This window comes from Podarcis pityusensis (genome assembly GCF_964106645.2).
Source record: "Podarcis pityusensis genome assembly, chromosome: 7".
In the NCBI taxonomy this organism is placed as follows: domain Eukaryota; kingdom Metazoa; phylum Chordata; class Lepidosauria; order Squamata; family Lacertidae; genus Podarcis; species Podarcis pityusensis.
The window spans coordinates 4,742,989-4,766,270 of NC_138031.1; the positions used below are offsets into that span (position 1 = coordinate 4,742,989).

Genomic DNA, 23,282 nt, shown 5'->3' on the forward strand with positions numbered 1-23,282 from the left:
GAACCGGAGCAGCGCACGGAAACGCCGTTTACCTTCCCGCCGGAGCGGTACCTATTTATCTACTTGCACTTTGACGTGCTTTCGAACTGCTAGGTTGGCAGGAGCAGGGACTGAGCAACTGGAGCTCACCCTGTAGCTGGGATTCGAACCGCCGACCTTCTGATCGGCAAGTCCTAGGCTCTATGGTTTTACCCACAGCGCCACCCGCGTCCCTAGCTAGGAGCTAGGTGGAGTCATACTCTGAAAAAAAGGATAGATTCAGACACTCTGGCTAGCTTCTGGTTTGTGTTGAAATGTTTGTTTTGAGCCTCTCAAAAGTACATAAAGGCAGGGGGAGTACCAGCCTGCAATTGTGCCCACCTGAGAAGTGCCAGAACTTCACTCCAGTACACTCCAGCTGGGGGGGGGGGGACGCTGGATGGCATCCTTGTATGCCTCCATCCGGCAATTACTGCAGCCAAGCTGGTGCCAAATGTTCTGCTTTCCTTTGCACCACATCAGTGAGCCCAAGAGGGAGGTCTTGTCATCTGGGCAGCCCAAGACCTCCATACACACTTTCTGGGCTTGCATCCCAGAGAGGTCACTTCAGTGCTGCTAACAAAGGAAAAACAACATGGGAAGCAGCAGAGACTCTCCTCCCTGGAAGAGAGGGGAGTGGTTGTGGGCGGAAGCCCGAGCACCGCCCCTAGCAGGGGGCGGTTGCCCCCTGCCTCCACCTCACCTGGCTGGCGCCCACGCCCCCTCTGCAGGCATCCAACCAGGTGCCTCGGAGGGGGCGTGTTCAGCAGCCTTATGCTGTGGTGCCAGCCTCTCCCTGGCCTCATTCTTCGCCGTCGTCTCATCGCGAGTCAGTGAGCCCAAGAGGGAGGTCTTGTCATCTGGGCAGCCCAAGACCTCCATACACACTTTCTGGGCTTGCATCCCAGAGAGGTCACTTCAGTGCTGCTAACAAAGGAAAAACAACATGGGAAGCAGCAGCTATGAGTTTCTGGTCTCTGCAGCCACAGCAGGCGCTGTGATTTTCCAGCAGTATGACTTCACCCCCAGAGGTGCACTCCATTGTCTCTTGAGACTGGTAGATGCCAACAACAATTCCTTTTCAAGGGCAGAAGTGCAGTAAGCTTCTCCTCATCACTTGGCAGGGCAGTCCAGACACAACCAGCTCTCGAAGTTGTTAAATGCTTGCCCTGGTTAAGTTACCACTTAGAAAAATGCCCATCAATATTCACTCATCATTTCACTTCTTACGGCTATGGCTTAAACAAGCCATCAATCAAGATAACACTCTTAACAATGCTGCATTTCATATGCTTTATTATGCTTAAATTATTTCCCCTGTTGTGCTCTATTTAGAAATTCCTTTTCAAACATAGTACACATGCAATCTGGTTTGCTAAAAACATTTTTCTTTCCTTTTTTTTTAGGGAGCATGATTTCATAAAGAATAAATCATTTCTTAACAATCCAGATGGAAATCAATCATAATAACTAAGAGCCGGGGCGGCTAAGAGAGTGAGCTAGCAAATCAGGAATCATGCCTCTGCCATGACCTCACTAAGTGGCCTTAGGAGAGTCACTACATCTCAGCCTCAACCTCACTTCTGCAATATGGGGATAGCAATGCTAGCCTACTTTACGCAGGGTTGTTATAAGGGTTAAAGTTATACAGTTCATGCTTTAAGAATAATGATAAATAATAATAAATTTTTATTTATATCCTGCCCTCCCCAGCTGAAGCTGAGCTCAGAGCAGCTAACAACAGTAAAAGTAACACAGTTTACATAAAATCACAGTCTATTAATTGAAATACATTCTAAAATCAATTCATTCTAAAATCAATTCAGAATCAAATTAATGGCCACCATTGGGCTAGAGTTCTGTGAGGATTACAGAAGGAGGGGGGCAGACTGTGCCTTGGCCAAAGGCCTGGTGGAACAGCTCTGTCTTGCAGGCCCTGTGGAAAGATGTCAAGCCCCGCAGGGCCCTAGTCTCTTGGGACAGAGTGTTCCACCAGATAGGGGCCACGGCCGAAAAAGCCCTGGCTCTGGTTGAGGCCAGCCTAACCTCCCTGTGGCCTGGGACCTCCAAGGTGTTTTTGTCTGCAGACTGTAAGGTCCTCCGTGGGACATACCAGGAGAGGCGGTCCCATAGGTACGAGTGTCCTTTGCACTCAGAAGCTCCTCAACTGAATCCCTGGCTTCTTGTTGAAAAGTTCAGGTAGCAGGGAGTGAAAAGGACGTGTATCTGATATCTTGAGAAGTGGTGGACTCTCCTCTATTAGAGCTTATTAAGCAGTGGCTGGATGGTCAATCCACCAGGGATTCTGTCCTAGTGGTTTTACTCCTTCAGCTTAAAGTTGGCTAAGTGACCTGATGTCACAAACTGGCAGGACAACAGGGAGTAAGAAGAGGATCTCAGCGAGGGGTGTAGCTGTGACTGGGACACACTGGGGCAAGATAGGAATGGGGATGGAGAAGGAGAAGTTGGTGTAGAAAGTTTTCACAGAGCAATGGAAGATGGCAGGGAGAAGGGCAGTGCACAGGAACCAGAGCAGCAGGACCCATCACCAGAGCCAGAGGGGGCCCATGTCCTCATGAACATAGCAGGTTCTGAGGCATAGTTCTGCCCGGACGCTGAGGTCCAGCTCCCAGGGCCTTCTGGTGGTTCCCTCACTGTGAGAAGCAAGGTTACAGGGAACCAGGCAGAGGGCCTTCTAGGTAGTGGTGCCCGCCCTGTGGAACACCCTCCCATCAGATGTGTCAAAGAGATAAACAACTACCTGACATTTAGAAGACATCTGAAGGCAGCCCTGTTCAGGGAAGTTTTAAATGTGTGACATTTTAATGTATTTTTGATCTTTGTTGGAAGCTGCCCAGAGTGGCTGGGGAGACCCAGCCAGATGGGCGGGGTACAAATAAATTATTATTATTATTATTACTAATAATAATAATAATAATAATGGATTTTAAAAGATACTTAAACTTTCCCCAAAACGCTTGAGATATTCCTCTTGGGGATGGTAACAATGGAGGTCCCCAAAAAACCAAAAGAGTTTATTACTGTATGCCACTGCCACAGCTAGAACCATATTGGCACAAAAGTGGAGAACAATGATAGTACCCAGTAAGGAAGAATGGCAGTGCAAAATGTTTGAATGTGCTGAACTGGCTGGTCTGACGAACAGGATAAGAGAAAATGAAGATAAGGAATGTAAGTAGGAAGGGATAATGTTAGCTGAATATTTTAAGAACCAGTATAAACAAATACATAGCTTAGCAGGGAGGGTTAAATATGCTGTCTGATCCTGTTTTTGAAAATGCATTTTTTTTTTAAAAAAAAGAGCACTCTGCCCTCCTCTGTTTTCTAGCAACTGGTATTCAGAAGCATTTACTGCATCCAGCTGGTCACTTTTTGAAACATGTTACTGGGACTGCATCCCTTCTGGACCCGGGTACAGCTTTGGTCACAACCAGCATGGCTGCTCTGAACAACCTCAGGGAGAAACCGAGATGCTTTGCATCACGGCCCGCTTCATTTCCAGCTTCGACATCTTTCACTGTCTCCACTGGATATTTGTGACCAGTCCACCTGCTTCGAAGTGGAAGCTGCAGGCATTTTGATGGATGCACTGAATGTTCTGCCAGGCAGCAGAGACATGCCTCAGAGCTTGGCTGCCAATGTGCAGGCGAGTTCATCTCACTGTGGCCGCTGCAGCAGCTGAAGCTAACAGTGCACCAAAACATTATGATAAGAAAACCACAGTGAACCAGAGCACTCATTAACACCTACTCATCTGGCCAGCAGCAGCATCTATTACATTTTTTGATTTGGTGGATGCTCTGGAGCAGGGATGATGAACCCCAGGCAGAAGAAGAAGAAGAAGAAGAAGAAGAAGAAGAAGAAGAAGAAGAAGAAGAAGAAGAAGAAGAGAGTTTGGATTTGATATCCCGCTTTATCACTACCCGAAGGAGTCTCAAAGCAGCTAACAATCTCCTTTCCCTTCCTCCCCCACAACAAACACTCTGTGAGGTGAGTGGGGCTGAGAAACTTCAAAGAAGTGTGACTAGCCCAAGGTCACCCAGCAGCTGCATGTGGAGGAGCGGAGATGCGAACCTGGTTCACCAGATTACGAGTCTACCTCTCTTAACCACTACACCACACTGGCTCTGTGTCCCTCCTGGTGATTCCATCTGTCCCTCAGGACTCTCCCCAGACCACACTCTCTCTCTATTGGTCAACATTAAGGTTAGGGGAGAAATCTGATTCAGTTTTCATGTAAAGGCACATCTACCTTCTTCTTGAAACATTACAATGAACCAAAGCATAGACATATTTTGACATTTGCACTTCTCTGAGTTTTGCATTGTTGTTTTCCAACCAAGCTATGTATACAGAAATGCATGCACACTAAGGAAAGTGTGCATATAAAGGCATAGGTCGGTAAAAAGTAATGTGCTTTTTTTTAAAAAAAAATGCATTGCATTGGGCAAAATTGTATTTGGCAAAATTGCATAAGTTGAGAGATATTTGCACTAAAATGCTGACATATTTTTATGGAAAATTTCCAAACTGATGTGGAAATGTGGACAACTGAATTTATTTTGGGGGGGGGGGAGGTGAGAGATGTAGAGAAACAAAAATTGCCATATTTGCCCTTCCCTAGCCATCATAGTCAATGGTCTGGTGCATGTCTAAAATCACAAGCCTGAGCATCTTCTGCCGGAATTTGTAGGAGAAATTTATTGGTCAGTGAGATGGTATTTAAACAATGGCTTCTTGCTCCAAGGTACAGCAATGCTTGCTTGGCTAAGGTTCTTGTTGGCTCCAAGTCACATCCACACCACACATTTAAAGCGCATGGCTTCTCCCAGAGTTTCAAGGAAGCAGCCTTTAGTTGAGGGTGCTGAGAACTGTAGCTCTGTGAGGGGTAAAGCACAATACCCAGGATTCGCTAGGGGCAACCATGGAACCTAAGTGTGCTTTAAATGTTTGCTGTGGGCCTGATCTGATAGGATGAAAGTTAAGCCTGGGAAATAAAAGCTCTCACACACATATTGATTCCTGAATTCCATTGCAAGTTTGAGGTAGACCTGTGAAAGCCCCTTCTCAGTAAATCTTCTGCTCCAGTGCTGGTGTAAAGAAGACTTCAGTGCTAGGCGCAAGGAGCTGCTAATATCTCGGGGGTGGTGGTGGTGGAGAGAAATAACCATCAGTGACCATCTTAATTGCAAATAAGGCACCGTTCCATCCCCACAACCCTTGTTTTCCTTCCAGATAAATTCACTTCCATTCCTATATATATTGCCCATAATCTTTGTAATGTGATCAGTTATGTAGAATAATGAAAAAAGGAGGGGAGGAGGGATTCCAGGAACATCACATCATTTCTGTGGTATCCATAGTTTCTAATGTGCCGCAGTGAGCATCATTGAATTATGAGTAGAACGTCCCTCCCACAATTTCTTTATACAAAGCCGTTGCTTTTCACTGAAATCACCATCCAGTTCTTTATGGGAACCTGATCTGCATTGGTGGTCAGAGCGCAGAGTTTTCTCCACAAACAGATAGCCAGCAACACTGCCCCTTTTCATGCCTGAATGCCAGTTAGCGGCATTTGGGAATGGGTTCCTACAGCCCCAAGTCTGAGCTGCAGTAGTGTTGACTCTGTGTGCTACCCCTAATGCTAACTGTGGGTGCAAGTTATTTCTGGGAAGGCTTGTAAATTTGAGAGCCAGACTCCGAGGGTGCCTTTGCTTTCCTTGTCTCCTGGCGAAGACATCCCACCAAGTGCTGCCTTTTCTCTACTCCCTGTGCTGCCTCCATGGAGTAAGACATATTTGCAGTCATCCGGTCATTTTCTGATCAAAGCCGGAGGAAGTGAGGGATGGGGGAGATTTCAAAAGGCACCAGCAGGGAGGGTAAAATAGCCTCCCTCTGGTATAATTCCGATAACAACACAGAGGGAGGAAAAGGGAAAAGGGAAAACATACACTTGAAGAAGAAGAAAAGGATCTTTCATTTTCTCCCACTGAGGTAGCCAATTTAAATTTTCATAAAGGAAGCACTGATGTGTGTCTTTGTGAGATGAAGTGCCCAATCAGGCAGCCCTCTGAGTTAAACTACTATCATTTCCCCCCTCCCTTAAAGTGGGTTCCTTTAAGAATCAGGAAAGATTATCTCAGTATAATCAAAATAATACAAAATCCTCACTTTTGGACTGGCTGTAAAGCAATTTTCAAGCCTCGGAAATGAAGCTGAAGTGAGCACAGAGAGAAACTTAATTTATTGTTAGTATGTGTGCTGGAAATTTCACTCCCCCCCCATTTTCTCTGGGGGAAGAGACATTTCTCTTCAAATTTGTGTCATCTGTCATAAGGGTGGTGTATGTAAGAAGATCAAACCTATCCATTCTGAAGGAAATCAGCCCTGAGTGCTCACTGGAAGGACAGATCTTGAAGCTGAGGCTCCAAGACTTTGGCCACCTCATGAGAAGAGAAGACTCCCTGGAAAAGACTCTGATGTTGGGAAAGATGGAGGGCACAAGGAGAAGGGGACGACAGAGGACAAGATGGTGGGACAGTGTTCTTGAAGCTACCAGCATGAGTTTGGCCAAACTGCAGGGGGCAGTGGAAGACAGGAGTGCCTGGCGTGCTCTGGTCCATGGGGTCACAAAGAGTGGGACATGACTAAACGACTAAACAACAACAATGTTACAAAGACTCGGGGGAAGTTTTCACCAACTGGGTGCTCCTCCAAATGGTTTATGCTACAAGACCCAACAGCCCCAGACATGCTGGCTGGGGTTGATGGGAGTTGTAGTCCAAAACTTCTGGATGGCTCCAGGTTGGTGAAAACTGTGCTACGGGTAAAGCCTTGCCAGGCAACGTTGCAGGATAGATATCCACAAACACACCTGTCTGCCAGCAGATGTCTCAAGTCCATCACTCCACAAGCCTGGGAGACTTAGCATATAGATGAACATGTTAACCCAACAAGACCCCCACCACAGACCCAGCAAGCTGAAATGCCCTTCTTCACAGCATCAGCAGCCAATCAGGTGCCATGGGGCCTTGTCCAATCAGGGATCAGGACTGCGTCGCATGCCCACATGCCTCTGTATATAAAAATGTCAGGTTGTCACCAGCTCCTATTGCTACAATGTCAGAGTTTTCTACTTAATTGGTAAGCTATTTTCAAGCGAAACAAAGCCCAGTCTTAAAGCCAGAGGGTGGGGGGAAAGTTCAGGAGATCTCCTAGAGAGCTGTGAAGAACACTAGTTAATCTTGCAAAGGCTCGTGCTGAAGCAAATTCCAGCGTAGTTAGGGGTTCTGGGACGAAAGCCAGTGACTTTTCCTGATGTTCACGGAGATTGGCTGGTTCATGCTTAATTTTGAGGTATTTTGTACATGTTCTTTTTGTTAAAAGTGCACTTGCATTGTTGTGAGCTGTGAGCCACCTTGGGATCAGTGTTTGAGGGTGGAAGATATTTTTTTAAAAAAAATAAATAAAACCGGGAAGGCCAGATCCTGTCCTGGCATCCCAGGAAATCCATAGGCTGTGCTAGATACAATGGGACTGCAGAACCAAAATGCCCCATGGAACATTAGAGATTGCAGTGGAGTGCAGGGGGGTCCCTGAAGTGGTACTCATGGGAAAGAACTCCCACCATCCCTAGGACAGCTGCAGATTTCTGCAAGAACCATGAAGATCTCAATGGAGGTCTCCTTTACAGAGCCTCTTCCTATGTGAACTTTCCCTCTGGATACCACTTAAGGTCTTTCCTCAAATCTTGCCATGTTGCAAGCCACCGTGAGCATGATTTTAGGTATGGAAAGGTGGGATACAAATAAAATAGTGGTGAGAATTGTGGTGATGAGAATCAAGAGAGCTTATGGACACCAGAGATGGGAGTTACATGAAGGCAAGGTTATGAAAGAAGGTCTCTCCTGGAGAACTGGTCCTTGAGGAGACGGAAGATTTATTGGCAAGGAAATATTGGGAAGGGTCATCACTCAAATGTCTGCATTGCAGCTTCATTGCATGCAGAAGGTCTCAGGTTCAATCCCTAGCATCTCCTGGTAGGAGATCCTCACCATCTGTGTAGACAACACTGAGCTAGATGGACCGATGGTCTGACTCAATATAAGGTGGCTTCCTATGAGAGATGGAGGAGATGTTCCAGCAAGATACAGCAAATGCAGAGATCTGAGTGGGATGATAAATGAATCCGTGCAGAGAAGAGGTTAGGAGAGCATCAAGAAAGTCTCTACTGAATTGATTCACACAGGCACAAACACTCCCATATCTAAACATTCAGTGACTCAAGAATGGTGCAGAGGAAGCCAATCTAGACTTTCTGGAGGAGAAACTCTATAGTGCTCTATAAATTGACCCACCCTGCAACTGCTTCATCTCCTAGTAGCACCTTTTCTTCTGCATTATTCATCTCAGGGGCACTTCCAGACTGTCACTATTTTTGTGTAGGATTCAGTCACGTGCATGCCGAGGCCCTGAGACTACCCCATTTCTTATGTGAAATAACCAGACAAATGTAAAATTGAGATAAGTAGTATTACACCCATTTTATAGATGGGGAAGACAGAGGCTGGGAGTAGGGAAGGGGTTGGACTAGATAACTCTTGAGTCCCTTTCAGCTCTACAGTTTTATGATTCTATGAGTCTCACTGAAAAGGTGGCAACTCTCTTTAGTTTTCTCTGCAGCCTCATGCATCCTGCTCAAAAGATGCCCCACTGAAAAGTAAGCACTGGGCTTCACAATGTTCCTTAAACAAATGCAGAGGCATGATCTAAATCAGGCTTCCTCAACCTCAGCCCTCCAGATGTTTTGAGACTACAATTCCCATCATACCTGACCAATGGTCCTGCTAGCTAGGGATCATGGGAGTTGTAGGCCAAAAACATCTGGAGGGCTGAGGTTGAGGAAGCCTGATCTAAATATAAAAATAGCTGCAAGTGGCCAGTGGCAAAAGAGGAGAGGGGCTCCTGTACATTTATTAAAGTGTTGGAAGTGGGATTCTGCTTGCATGATGAGCCATACTTGATGGACTCCCCTGCCCTACACAATAACTAAAAGGGCAGGAGTCCTCTCCTCTTTTGAATCTGATCCATCTGACCAGAGCTGCCTTTTATCAGCATTGGTTTGACCCCAACATTTTAGTTTGAGGCTTTTGTGTGTATAAGGAGGGTTTAGACATCTAGGTCAAAAAGTCAGAGCTGTTTTAGACTGGGGAGGGAATATACCATCTTTTGACTTGCTTACATCATTGCCTTCCTTGTGCCTCAAGCCCTCCTCCGGCGAGAGGGGAGAGAAACCAAAGTGGGTGAAAAAAGCTCTTTATATTCCTTGCACATCCCAAGAAACAAAAGGGGCTGGGAGGAGAACATTTCCCCCTGCTCGGTAAACATTACTTTGTTCCACCAAATCAACAGCCTGCCTCATCCATCTACTACAGTGGGTTTTCTGCAGGGTAATTAATTTGTCATTAGAATGGATCCACAGTCAGGTGAGTGTGCTCAAATCTCCCCAAAGCACTGGTGCAACAGCCTTGCTCAACCTCCAGATATTTTGGACTACAGTGGTACCTCGGGTTACAGACGCTTCAGGTTACAGATGCTTCAGGTTACAGACTCCGCTAACCCAGAAATAGTACCTCAGGTTAAGAACTTTGCTTCAGGATGAGAACAGAAATCACGCGGTGGTGGCATGGTGGCAGAAGGAAGCCGCATTAGCTAAAGTGGTACCTCAGGTTAAGAACAGTTTCAGGTTAAGAACAAACCTCCAGAAGGAATTAAGTTCTTAACCTGAGGTACCACTGTATAGCTGCCATCAGCTCCGGCTAAAACGACCATTCTGATGCTGGGACTGGAGAAAGCCCAGCTGAGTTCATAGAATCATAGAATCATAGAGTTGGAAGAGACCACAAGGGCCATCGAGTCCAACCCCCTGCCAAGCAGGAAACACCATCAGAGCACTCCTGACATATGGTTGTCAAGCCTCTGCTTAAAGACCTCCAAAGAAGGAGACTCCACCACACTCCTTGGCAGCAAATTCCACTGTCAAACAGCTCTTACTGTCAGGAAGTTCTTCCTAATGTTTAGGTGGAATCTTCTTTCTTGTAGTTTGGATCCATTGCTCCGTGTCCGCTTCTCTGGAGCAGCAGAAAACAACCTTTCTCCCTCCTCTATGTGACATCCTTTTATATATTTGAACATGGCTATCATATCACCCCTTAACCTCCTCTTCTCCAGGCTAAACATGCCCAACTCCCTTAGCTGTTCCTCATAAGGCATCGTTTCCAGGCCTTTGACCATTTTGGTTGCCCTCCTCTGGACACATTCCAGTTTGTCAGTGTATTCCAAAACATCAGGAGGACACCAGGTTGAGAAAGATGGTGCTAGACCATTGCTAGTTTAGCATCGCTATTGCGGGGGGGGGGGGGGGCTAACTGAGGTCACATCACCATTATACATGTAAAGCCCTCTTATACCATGGTTTGCCTCTAACTCCCGTCAGCCCCAGCCAGCTTGGCCAATGGTCAGGGATGATGGGAGCTGCTGGTGAAGAACACCTGGATTATAACCCTTGTCTTCCAGGTCCTAGTCCAACCCTCTAATCACTACACCCCACTGACCCTCATGAGGGAGGGGAAACTTTCATAAAAGAAATTGGACTGTCCCTAGAAAATAGGGACAATTTGGTTATATGTAGCAGCCATTTTCCCAGTAGTGATGTATGGAAGTGAGAGCTGGACCATAAAGAAGGCTGATCGCCGAAGAATTGATGCTTTTGAATTATGGTGCTGGAGGAGACTCTTAAGAGTCCCATGGACTGCAAGAAGATCAAACCTCTCCATTCTTAAGGAAATCAGCCCTGAGTGCTCCCTGGAAGGACAGATCCTGAAGCTGAGGCTCCAAGACTTTGGCCACCTCATGAGAAGAGAGGACTCCCTGGAAAAGACCCTGATGTTGGGAAAGATGGAGGGCACAAGGAGAAGGGAACGACAGAAGACGAGATGGTTGGATAGTGTTCTCGAAGCTACCAGCATGAGTTTGACCAAACTGCAGGAGGCAGTGGAAGACAGAAGTGCCTGGCGTGCTCTGGTCCATGGGGTCACGAAGAGTCGGACACAACTAAACGACTAAACAACAACAACAAAAGCAGCCATTATTGATGGATGAATGCCTCATAATAACTAGTAATTTTGCCTGATACCCCTGAACTGAACACCCAGTTACCCAGAGTAAGACCCATTGAGTTCAATGAGTCTTACTCCTGAGTAGACACGTAAAGGATTGAGCAGTTAAACTTCCCACAGCCAGCTTGTCAAGGATCCAGTCCTCTTAGTTCTGATTAAACAGACTTTGGATTGTCACATGATTAGACACAAACGCTGAATGCATTTCTGAGAAATAGTCTTTGAATTATTATGGGTAAGTTGCAGTTTCTGAAAGGGGCATTAAAAAAATGTTTAGACTGAATCACACTTCATGCATTTTTATGGGAAAAATAAGTTAGGCCAGTTAAAGATAAATAAATAGTTGGCATTACTAATGCGGCTGTTATTTCTGTGCAGCATAATCAATTCATTTTCTGCTTATTCCTACCCATAAAAAGAGACTTGGTGAACCAGACCAAAAGTGATCTATCAATTCTGATAATCAGTTCCCAGTAGGGGCCACTTAGATGCTCCTGGCAAGTACGTGAGCAAAGCATGGACCTTGGCAACTTGTTTCTCACCAGCACCAGTTATTCAGCGATACACTGCCCTGGAACATTCAGGCTCCATTCAAAGGATCGTCACTAAAAGCTTACAGATCCATACCCTACAAACACGTCTGTTCCTTTTTTTAAGGATTAAGCCTGTCTTCCGCCCCAGCTGCACTATACATTTAAAGCAGCATCATACCACTTTCAATAGCCAAGGCTTTCTCCCAAAGAATCCGGGAAAATGAAATTTAAGAGGGCTGAAGATTGTTAGGAGACCCCTGTTCCCTTCACAGAGCTACAGTTCCAAGAAAGGTGGATTGAAAACTGCAACTTGGTGAAGGGACTAAGGCAGGCATAAGCAAACTCGGCCCTCCAGATGTTTTGGGACTACAACTCCCATCATCCCTAGCTAACAGGGCAGGTCAGGGATACTGGGAGTTGTAGTCCCAAAACATCTGGAGGGCTAAGTTTGCCTATGCCTGGGCTAAGGATTCTTTGGGGGAAGACATGCCTGTCTAAGTGGTACGATACTGCTTAATAAGTGTAGTGCAGGTGGGAGCTGAGTTACTTCAAAAGTCTCCTCAAAAATAACTCTTCAGATAAGGTCACAGACTTGTTCTCAGCTGCCACAGAGAGCAGGAGGACTTAGGTCTGGCAGGCTTACATTGTAGGAAGGTAGATTTTGGCTGAACGTTAGGAGAAACCTCTTGATCAGCCTTCCCCTGCTTAGCTGGAGCTGGTAGGAGCATAGCTGTCAATGTTTCCATATTTTAAAGGGAAATTCCCTTATTCCGAATAGGATTCCTCACAAGAAAAGGGAAAAGTTGACAGCTATGGGTAGGAGTTATATTCCAAAACCTCTGGTGGACACCAGGTTATAATATAATAATAATAATAATTTATTATTTGTACCCCACCCATCTGGCTGGGTTTCCCCAGTCACTCTGGGCGGCTTCCAACAAAGATTAAAAATACATCAAAATGTCACACATTAAAAACTTCCCTGAACAGGGCTGCCTTCAGGCTGAGGAATGTTGCTCTTGATGGTAAGATGGTGGGCCAATTACCTGGATGGTTGGTGGGATTTCCCTCCTGGGAAATCTCCAAGCAGAGACTAACAGCCATCTGAAGGCCATGTTCCAGACCAGGTTTCTTAGATTGAGCAGGGTTTGGGCTAGATGGATCAAAAGGCCATCGTTCTTGTCACTACAAAATTATCATATATACCCCCCACGTGCCCTAACAGCTTCCAAATATAAAAACGACTATGAAGTATCCACATATAATTAAAATAAGCGGTTAGAAAATTCCATCAAAACATTGAAAACATCCATAATTAAAATGTGCATTAAATCAAAACAATTAAAAGAGCTATTAAAGCAATTAGATCAGGAAGCTTGCATTCAGGGAAATGTCTGCCTAAACAGGTGTGCTTTCAGGAGCCAGCAGAATGCCAGTACTGATGGCACCTCTCATTTTTCAGCAGGGAGGGCATTCCATGACATGGGAACTGCCAGTGAAAAAGCCGGCCTCCATGTTACCATTTCTATGATTCTATAAACCCCACATTTTCCTAGATGACCCGGAGATATCTCCCAACTCATTCTCTGGTTCTATATTTTTATGAGCTTCTATCATGTCACCGCTTACATTTCCTCTAAACTGAAAAGTCCCAAACACGGCAACCTTTCCTCATAAAGAAGTTGTTCCATCCCCTTGATAATTTTAGTGGCCCTTTTTCTGAAATACCGGTCAACTGTTTGGCAATGTTTCTTAATGGCAAATATTAGTAGCACTTCTGTCTCTCTTATGATCGAAGAATAAATCAGGAGGGGAGAGTGCTAGAAAAATGCACAGCGTGGGCAATCGCAAGAAGGGGAAATGACACAAATTGTGCTGCCGCCACCCCACCCCCCAAAAAAAAAAACCTGGAGAGATTTTTCTTAAAGCCAAGTCAAAAAGCAAACAAACCACTAATCTGAACTACTTCGGTACAACACAGTGAGACGGGGGCGAGAAGAGCCAGTCTTTAATCTTTAACAAACTGATGCTTGCTCAGCATCAGGCAACGCCAGAGGAAAATAGAAATGGCTTATTAAATAGCAACATGGGAGGGAAAAGCTCGAGATGGTGGGGTAAATACAGAAATATCTGGATAGCAAAGGAAGTTGCTCTGTAAGGTCGGAGCCAGCTAAGGAGAAGCACAGATTAATTGCTACTGGGTCTCAGTCGTGGCGTGGTCGTTTTTTTCCAGTGTTTGCAACACATTCACTAAGAAATGATGGAAGGGCTCATGAGCACGCACAGAGTGCAGGTTGGTGGGTAACTGCAGAAAGTCCTCACACACATGGGGCTGGAGGGAAGGGCTGCAGCTCAGTGTTAGATCACTTGCTTTGCATGTAGAAAATCCCAGGTTCATTTCGCAGTGGAAAAGGCAGGGCTGCAAAAGGCTCCTGTGTCTGAAATCCTGGGATCCAAGGAGGCAATACTAAGCTCGGTTGAACCAATGGTTTGATTCAGTGTAAGGCTGCCTCTGAGGTTCCTAACCTCTCACAAAGCCTTTCCAGGCAGAGTCAGACCCATCACTTCCCTCCCTAAATATTAACTTCTCTCTGCATCTCTCTCATTCATTCCTGAAATTAATTCAGATCCTAGGATCTTGGCTTATCTATGTAAAGCTGAATACAAAGACCTCTGTTTCCCAGTTTGGAGATACAACTTCAATGGAAGTGCAGAGGCAGTAAGACTTAAATTTCAACAATGCAGCTTCTCCGGTTTGCAGAGATGGAAATATTATGGTGTGGTTGATTTCAAGGGAGGTCGCCCCCTCCTCCTCGGTTTCTGTCTTGCTTTGCCCTATCCGAAATGTTCAGTTCTCCCTTTCCTTTTACAATCAATTTTTTAACTGTACAAAATGGCACCAAATCACTAGTGGCATAGTCAACTTTAAAAGTATCCAAAATAAGACCCTGATAATCTATATTTGGGGGAAGAGCGCCATCTCTCTGTCACGTGGAGAAATCAAAAACCAACTGACTTCAGTTCTGGAGAGCTAGCCATCTCTACCAGTAACCGCAACTCTCTCTCTCTCTCTCTCTCTCTCTCTCTCTCTCTCTCTCACATACACACACACACACACACACACACACACACACATTTAGCAAAATCAGAATAGAATATAAAATCCACTAATCCTGCAAGTGCGCACCAGCGTTTTCTACTAAAAAGTGCTGTGTGCTTGTGTGCTTGTCTCTATGTGTGCATCCCTGTTAATTTTATTTCAGAATCATTTCATTTTCAAAGGCAGAGCAGATATACTGAGAAAAAAGGGGGGTGTCTAACCGTTCATTTTATGCTATTTTTCAAAAGGCGGCTGGGCAAATGGCAAAGGGAAACTTTAAGGCAAAGGTGTTTCCAGGGAGAGAAAGAGAGAGATTGAGGTCTGCTTGGGAAGATGGAGAAATCCTGTGCATGGCAGACATAGATGGAATAGGCAAGATCAAGACTTACAGCCCTAAACATCAGTCGCATTAGGTTAAGTGGGATGTACTTCTCAGAAGTACATACAAAGGTGTAAGAGAGAGATTGTTATGGATCGATTCTGAAGCGGATAGATGTGGGAATCAGTGAGTAGAGACAAGGCATCTATGGATGAGCCAAGAGATAGATGGGTCTTACAGTCATTCTGTCTACCCCCAGAAGTGCATGAGCGAAATTCTTGAGAGCAGCTTTACAGAACCCAGGAATGCTTTTTTTTTTATTTTCTTGCACAAATGGAAAATGCTTTCTGACAAAACTGCTCCTCTCAAATTAAAGAGACAAAATAGTCTGGAGCTCTCAGAATCAGCCCAGCTTTGACAGTGTTAGAATCTTACTCTGTTATTGAGTGACTAGAGGGAACATCATTCAGGGAAGTCCATATTTTATGCCTCAACCTCTCAGGAGGACTGCCATAAACAAGGGTCTGTTTATATTCCACCTATGATACTTGAGCAAAAAGAGAGGCGCATCTTGTTTATGGTTGGGGTTTTCCACCCCACCTGTATCACCTCCCATGTTTCGTGCCACATATCACTTCATCCAGCAACCAGTTAATTCAGATCCATCTGAATTAATCCTATCAATTCCCTCTGGAGCCGTTTGCCTGGCTTAAAAGCACGCTGTGGATCCTGTTATTGGTCCGAGCTTTCAGTCTGAGTGGCCAGCCAGACTGCTGGGCCCTGAATGTAGCAGTAGTGGCGGAAAGTCAGGAAGAACTCCAATTTATTTTCCTAAGCCTTGATCCTTAGGGTCACGGGTCAAGGAAGACTTGCTTTCTCATTCCAGACCTGGACCTTTTCCAGAATCCGATGTTTTTCAGCTACAGAACAACCAGTCCACCTAATACCTAGCCTCAAATTCAACATGCATGGAATTCGCAGGAGAAAATCCATTGACCTGGGAAGGGATCCAACCTATTGAGCGAAGAGCTGTTTTAGTGCAAAAATGCATGTGGGCTATACACACTTTCATGTCATACATTTCTCTGCCCACTGTTTAATATTGTTACATGAAGGAAACTGTTAAATCTGAATTCACTTGGCCCAGGCTGGTTGGGTTTCTATGAGACATTGCTTTCTGACACACAGATGTAAATATTATTCCAATTTCTGCTTATCCGTAGATGAGCACCAATGCTGCATTTATTTCCCCTTGCCTCAATTTGGTTTGGTCAAATACCTGACCAGGCACATTGAAAACAAACAAAAAAATGTATCATTTATCAATTTCATGTATGCCCCACATTTTTCTCCAAGAAGCTCAGTGTGATGTACATAATTCTCCCCACTAATTTAATCCTTTCAACAACCCTGCAAGGCTAGAGAGCAGTGACTGGCCCAAGGTCACACCCCGTGAACTTCACGGGCCAGTGGGGATTCGAACTCCGGTCTCACAGGTCCCAGCCCATTACTCTAACCACTGCACCCCACTGCCTCACCCCAGACTTTCCCAAAGCACCCTTTTTCCAACAGAGGCTTCTCTTGAACGAGGCTGCATTTCGGAAAAGTATGGGCAGACTTTTGAAAGTAGATACAAATCCTTTACCTTATAATGTGATCTCATATTTCTCTCTCGGCCCATTCTACCCAATGACACCGATTTCCAATGTAAGGAGAGAGTGCCAAGTCTCTGCGTGCCAACTCCCTGGGGCCCTGGGTTCCTGAGCACCCACGAAATTCCCCATGATCCTTTGTGAGTGGCAGGGCACCCACAAATTTCAGTGCCAGGGCTATGCACACTGCATGGCACCCATGATTGTGGGGCACGGTTGTGGGGCCAAGTTGGCGCTCCTGGCGGGGAGAGAGGTGGCTTCCATGAGGGAAGAAGTTTCAAAAAGCTCATCGTGACTCCGGGATACATACAGATGCAGGAAAATGCCTAGCGATGGGGTGGAGAGGCAGTCAGAAACACAACGGCCAGTCTGTCCACCACATATACGAGGAGAGCGAAGAGAGACTCTCCAAAAAGCACATCCACGCGCGCCCATACCGTTGGCGCAAGGGACATCCATGGGTCAACCCAACACCCCCACCTTAGGGATAGATCCAGGGCAATTCCGGAGTAAGCTGCCCTGGTGTCTGCTTGGCACAAGGCAGGGAACGACGCCTCGGTTTTCCCGGTACTGTTTCCGTAGAAAACAGGAAAAGGTGCAGGGGCTAACCAAGCTAAGGACCTTTTGTATCGCCCTCATCCTTTGCTGCAGATCTAAACGGCTGGGGGGACGGGGACGGGGGCACCTTTGGCTGCACAGATTCAACACCACCCCATCCTACAAACCTCCACCCGAGGCTCTCCGAGAGCAGATGGTCCCCCGTGCGTTCCCTCGCTGAAAACTGCACGGGGTGCGGGTCATGGAGAGGGCAAGATCCCACGTCCTTAATCGTTTCGGGGAGTGGGCTTTATTAGCCGGCTGTCAAAACCCTTAAGCCGAAGCAATCGGACGGTTCAGGTCCCGTTGACACTCCGGTAGGAGCCCGTCAACCCAGTCCGCCGCGGCTCCCAGCGCTCCTCCGGCTTACGCGATTTATGGATCGCGGCAGGCGGCTCTTTCCCTCCCCGCCTTCGCCTAACGCAACGAGCAGCACCACTGCTCCTGTTTCCTTAACTCCACACACCCTCACTTCCTCACCATTATCGTCATGCGGACTAGAACCCTGTGTTTTGAAAGGTCTTTTTCTTTTTTAAAGATCCCGTTCCTTTCTCTGCCCCCCCCCCCTTCTTTCCAGGCTGAAACGCAGTATATCAACAGGTGTGTTTTTAAGGGAAGAGAAAGGGGGAAGGAAGCCTTGCTTTCGGGTTCATGGAAAGGGGTTTTGATTCTCTCTCCTTGCCCCCGTCACCCGCTCCCTGTGCCGTCAACCTTGCTTCTCGATTGGTAAGGAAAGAGCCCGAAAATGTACCGGATGGAGGCGGGGAGGCTGCAGCCTCCGTCTAAAGTGTCTCTCCTTTAAGCAAGACTTAGCCGTATCCATGGAGCTGCCTGATCGCGACGCAGGGAGGTGCGTGGATATTTTCCAATCCGAGTCCTGAAGGATCGTTGGGCTCCGTTTGTTGTAATAATAATAATAATAATAATAATAATAATAATAATAATACTTTGACCTTGCTGTGATATTCAAATGTGGCCTCTCGGGGCACACCAGTCCATCAGACTGGATTTTGGCTTTATCGGGCCAATAACAACAGTGGAATAAGGTACCGGGTGGGGGGCGTCAAACCCTCCCCGCTTATTTTCACTCCAGCAAATAAACCCCACCGCCAACACCTTGTTTGGGATTAAGTTCAAGAATCCTCGGCTCTGCCTATAGAGACTGTGCGCCTCTTGATTCCCCCTCGATCCTGATCAGGTGTTTGGGGAAGAACTGGACGTTGCAGGAATGGGACCGAGGGAGACTGTCTCCCACCCCCTCACAAAAAAAGGAGAAAGCGCATGGCAGTGCAGCAGACACAGGAATGAGTACAATGGGCACCCCCTCCTCCTCCTTTTCCTTACCACCACCCCGATCCTCCTTGCTCCTTCGCTTTCCCCCCTCTGCAGAGAAGGGGGCTTGTTTCTTCCCCTGGGGGGAAAGGGGTGTCCGTCCTCCCCCAAAAGCGTGGCACCCTGTGCTCCCCGTGGAGGCATCTCTTTCGCGCGCCTCGTGTTTTTACGCAGAATGGCTCCCCTACCCTCCAAGGAGTCCATAAGTTACGGCTTCCAGGCTGTGCCTCTGGCGGTCAATAGGACAACTCGCGAGTAAGAATCGTGGAGCCCGCCAAGATTGGGGGGAGGTATCTATCTGGTGTCTTGTCCTGGCTTGTCGTCGTCCGTCCCCCCTTAAAATGTAGTCTCTTAGAAGTATGGGGGGACTGGAAAAAAAGAGGGGGTGGGGAGGAACTTTATGGATGCGATGCATTTGGGAGATCTGCCCTCCCCCGCCCTAAATCTCTCCCAGTAAATGTCCACAATGATTCAAATAGGCGGCGGGGGCGGTGGTGGTTGGGACGGCTTCAAAACAGCGACACCCCCCCCCCCAGCTTTCCAAGCGGGTGCGAGGGAGAAGTCGACTCCCGCAGGGAGATCCCCGTTCACGTCTACTCGCGAGTAAGCCCCCGCTTGGCTTCTCGAAAGGGACTTTGTTCAACGTGCCGGCGAGATTGCAGCCTCCTAAAGGCGACGTTAAGGGAGACCTTCCCGACAAGACACTCTTCCCTATTACAGACTTGTAGGTTTTCCAGCTTCTCAGACTAAACAAGGTGTTGTTGTGGTGTGGTCTGGTGTTGTGTGTGTGTGTATCTGTGGATTTTGGCGAGGTCTAATAACCTCTCACTGCCCGTCTTTCTCCCGTTCGGTTTAGCTCCAGATCTCCCCATCTATGCAGTTCCAGGCAAGCTGGGCTTTGCGGGGGCAACCGAACCTCTTTCAGCCCCCAAAACTGATCCATTTCACATTCCCTGGCTCTCTCCCTCCCTCTCGTTCCTACAACCTCAGGCAAATATGTCCAGATTTTTTTTTCTTATTCCTTCCCCCCAAAAAACAGAAACAAAAACTGTAGTACAGTACTCGTTACCTTCCAAGCCCTTAACAGCAAAAAGGCTAAAGTTCGGATCAGAAGGGTCCAGTATCTGAGAGGCGATGGTGTAGGAACTGAGTGGTTTGACTCAAAAAGACAATAATTCAGTATTTAGGCTCGGCTCCAGATACTAGAAGAAGACCCCCCCCCCCAAAAAAGTTGCATCCACTCAGGAAGAATAAATCAACCCCTCTCCAAATACACACAAACCAACTCACACATACATACATATATATTATGTATATAAACCGAAAACTTACCTTTCTAGACCATCCACGAAATTATACCGTTTCCCCCAGCCGGATCAAATTCCAAATGGGAAGCATCCACATATCCAGAAGTAAGAAAATGGCCATTGGCTAATGAGTCAAAAAAGGATTTCGGGGAGAGGGGGGGTGTCGTTTTGCTTCCCCCCCTTCCAGCCCACTCTTAAACACACACACACACACACACCAAACTTTGCTCCAAATTTAAAGTGCACACAGGCACACACTCACTCTCTCACACCCCCTTTGGTATTGGGGTACAGAAAAAGAAAATAATTGAAAATGAAATATGATCGCTAATAATGACCGGCGACGGCGGTGATAAAGGGCGCAGGAATCCTGAGCGATGGGAGAATCTCAATGCCCACTTTGGAGACGGAAGAAAGGAACCCAAGGCGGGATTAGATCCACCAGGAGAGAAGGAAGTCTTCTTGGAACAGCTGAAAGCTTTTGGGGTGCTGCTTTCCTCCCCCCAAAGTCTTCTTTCCCGGGGAGGCCAAAATCCATCCGGTGCCTCTGAAACCCTCTTTTTAATTCCTCCCAGGATCTCTTGCGCTTCCTGCTCTTGGATCCTGGTCTCCTTCTCCTGGTTCTTTCGGTTGTAACTAGACTCGGTCTATGTAGCCAGAGGCTGCATTAAGGATTACATCAGGCTTTTATAAGCTTTCCAGCTCGCACATTAGACAGAGTGAGAGGGAGAGAGGGAAAAGGAGGGAGGGGGAGAGGGAGGGAGGGGGGAGGCAGGGGTGGAGAGAGGGGGAGTGCTGATAAAAAGGGCTCGCTCTTCCTCGCTATACTGTACACTATAACACACATCTAGCTTTGTAAAAAATAAAATAAAAATAAAACAGGCAGCTCCGCGAGGAAAGCCTAGAATAAGCGCCACATCATTCCATGTGCCTAGATGAGAGGGATCAAGCAAGCAAACGGAGAAAGCTGGCTAGATCAATGGGTCTCCCACGCTGGGATAACTTTCTCCCGTGGAGAGAGGCTGGGAAGAGGCAAGGAGAGACTGAGGAGCGCTCGGACTGTTTATGACACATAAATCAACCCGAGCCTCTGGTAATCACGGTGCGCTTAGCCTGGCCAGGTAATACTAATAATAATCCACAGGAAGATGACTGGCGGGGAAGGAAGCGCGCGCGGCGGCGATGGAGAGGGAGTTCTCTGCAGCCGGAGGCAAGAGATGGGGGGGGGGGAGGTGGCGGTTTGGAGAGGGGAGCAGAGCTGGATTGGGGGCGGATCGAGGGTGCGGCGCAGTGCCGGAGAGGGCGTTGAATGGATGGAGGCAGGTTTGTGGGGGCGCCCGGGTCTCGACACTCTCTCGCCTGCCCGGTAACGTTGGGAAAGGATCGGAGAGGTGAGATTTTACACGGGGAAGGAGAGGGTTTAAAGTGGGGAGAGCGGAGGCCCTCTTCCCTCCTCCTCCGCGAAGGAGAGCGAGAAGGAGGAGGAGGAGGAGAGCGCGCGCTGCGCAATGAACGTGGGCACGGAGCTGGAGAGGTGATGGATTGCGCCGGCCGTGCTTTTGGAGAGGTTGACCAGGACGCTAGGGAAGCCTTCGCTGCGGTTTCCCTCTCTCTCTCTCTCTCTCTCTCTCTCTCTCTCTCTCTCCTCCTTCCTCCTTCTCTTTCGAAACACACACACACACACACACACACACTCCTCGTTTTCTCTGCCTCCCTCCGGGGAAGAGCAGGGAATGTCAGCGCTGCCTGACACTGAGTCACAGAACAGGCGGAGGGGATGGAGAGACGCTCCTGGATGGAGGGTGGAGGCACCCCCCCCCCCAACGCATGCGCGCGCACACACGCGCGCGCACACAAGGCAATCTAGGCAGCTCCTATCTGGGCCGAGGTAAGCCCCTCTCCCCGAGGCTTCTCACCCCCCACACCCCACCCCGTTGATGGTTATTGCAGGATCCAGACCATTTCTCTGTCTCTCCCTCCTGGGTACGTCTCCAACAGCATCCCCTCGCGATTTGGTGCAAGGGATGGTGGAGAAGGCTCGGCGAATCCGGCCAGAAGGCTCCACAGCCCGGTTCAGCCGGAGGCGCGAGTGAGTTACTGCCGAGCGCTCCTACAGGCTTGTGGGTCGCTGTTGCCCTTGCAGCCTGGTTCCAAGCGCGTTTACGCAGACGTAACTCCCGCTTTATCCAACGGAATTTATTCCTAAACGTGTATAGGACTGCAGTCTTGGATTAGGGCTAACATCTATTTTAGTTTAATAGCGCCATGAACTAGTGTGTGTGTGTGTGTGTGTGTGTGTGTGTGTGTGTGGCGTGGGGGGGGGGGAGGAGGGAGGGAGGGGTGAATTTAGAACCCATTTACTCCTGATATGAGTTACTTTGCGTCTGGATCCTCTCCATGTTTGCTAAGAAGTAAATCCGACAGATTCCAGTGTGTTACCTCTAGGCACTTTGGCGACACAACGGCTGTGTGTGCGCTTTCTGTTTTTGATTGGGGGGAGGACGTCAACCAGTTCCAAGGCGCTGGAGGGAGATTATCTTTAAAAAAAGAAAAGAAAGCAACCTGCTGGCATGAGGTCCTGGATGTCCTCATCTACAGGATGAAGAAGGAAACAAGTGTGAAAGAAAAAAATAGCAGCAGAGACTGTAAGACAACAAAGGGGGAAGAGAAATGAGGCTGGAAGAGCCATGAGAGGGAGACTCCACTATTTAAGCTCCAAGCATTCCCAGAGCATTGGAAGGTGGTGGTGGTGAGAATCCCAAACCCTAAAGGTATTTATGGGGGGGGGAACGGAATCCTGTACCCCCTGAATCTAGGATTTTAAAATCCTGATTAGTCACTGTCGTCTTCTTGTTCCACATCCCACATCAGTAAAACAGTACAGTCATCAGTTCATCCAGTGTGGTGTTGAGAGACTTGCAGAACTGTGTGGATGGAGAGCCTCCACTTCAAATCACAATGGTGGTAAATAGAAAGGATGGTCAAACTGATTTAATATGGTGAGTGCCTAATCTGTTCTCCGAACACACCCTACACAGGCCAATGAAGCTTCTTCCCAGGGAACTAAGTCAACTGAAGCCAGTCAAGTCCATCTCCTGAAAGGGCCTCAAAAGACATCAATACAAGAAGTTTCTAAGTGTGTCGTCCTTGTTGTTGTTGGTTTTTGTTTTTGCTACCCCACCCTTCCTAGGTGCACGAGAGTAGTTTATAGATTTTCCACCTACCC

The 23,282-nt window shown here is 47.4% G+C and overlaps 1 protein-coding gene across 4 annotated transcripts in view; it reads right to left on the reverse strand.

The window, feature by feature from the left end:
- ADGRB1 (adhesion G protein-coupled receptor B1) overlaps nucleotides 1-20,739 on the reverse strand; it is a 381,525-nt gene extending 360,786 nt beyond the window's left edge. The window contains exon 1 of one of the 4 annotated variants that reach the window (XM_081012479.1): nucleotides 20,082-20,739. The gene's annotated coding sequence lies outside the window, so the exon portion shown is untranslated. The remainder of the gene's footprint in view (nucleotides 1-20,081) is intronic. The other 3 variants (XM_081012478.1, XM_081012481.1, XM_081012480.1) reach the window with 3 other exon arrangements.
- Between the last annotated feature and the right edge of the window lie 2,543 nt (nucleotides 20,740-23,282).